Source organism: Penaeus monodon, chromosome 34 (assembly GCF_015228065.2).
Source record: "Penaeus monodon isolate SGIC_2016 chromosome 34, NSTDA_Pmon_1, whole genome shotgun sequence".
Classification (NCBI taxonomy): Eukaryota; Metazoa; Arthropoda; class Malacostraca; order Decapoda; family Penaeidae; genus Penaeus; species Penaeus monodon.
The window spans coordinates 30,802,091-30,802,788 of NC_051419.1; the positions used below are offsets into that span (position 1 = coordinate 30,802,091).

Below are 698 nucleotides of genomic sequence, written 5' to 3' on the forward strand. Positions count from 1 at the left end.
TATGTGATGTCAGATAATGTTGCAGTGTTCCCCAAAAATTGCAACATATTTTGCTAGTAATAATAACGATACATTTTCGTGATCGTTATTCCAATCTAAGATCGTTAAAAAACTGTTCGTAAGGAAAACAAAATACATTATAAAAGTGACAGTAAAAATACGTTTTTAGTAATCTAGATATTTAGAATAGAAAAAAAAAAAGTTCTTTTATGAATGTAAGTAAATAGAATGTATTATATATTTCATTACGAGTCATATGGGGGTGACAGAGCTGAGATTCTCTCATGACAGTATGACAATATGGCACAGAATACCAGTATGACGTAATGCAACATAGTAATTATGACATTAACCATTCCTTTAGAAAAGATCCAACAAAATTTTTACATAAGTAAAAACGATTACACAATTTAACATTAACTTCTCGTGGCACAGTATGACATTAATTACTCCACAGACACACGAAAACGCTAACCAAACATCATACATCAATGGCCACCACTAACCATTAGTACCGTGACTGGCCGCGAGAGGGCAGCACAGCGTAATCTTCTAGGGTAGAGAGAGATTTTTCTCTAATTGGTAATCAGTCATTTGCCTTTTTTTTAAGCATCGACGTAACGCAAATGGCTTTATCGGGGAAAATTCACTTTAGATGTTTTCATTATTGTTTTGTTTTCTCTTTGGCTTTTAGTCAG

The 698-nt window shown here is 33.1% G+C and overlaps 1 pseudogene; it reads left to right on the forward strand.

Annotated features, from left to right (window-relative positions):
* LOC119594712 overlaps positions 1-698 on the forward strand; it is a 4,743-nt pseudogene that overhangs the window by 3,054 nt on the left and 991 nt on the right.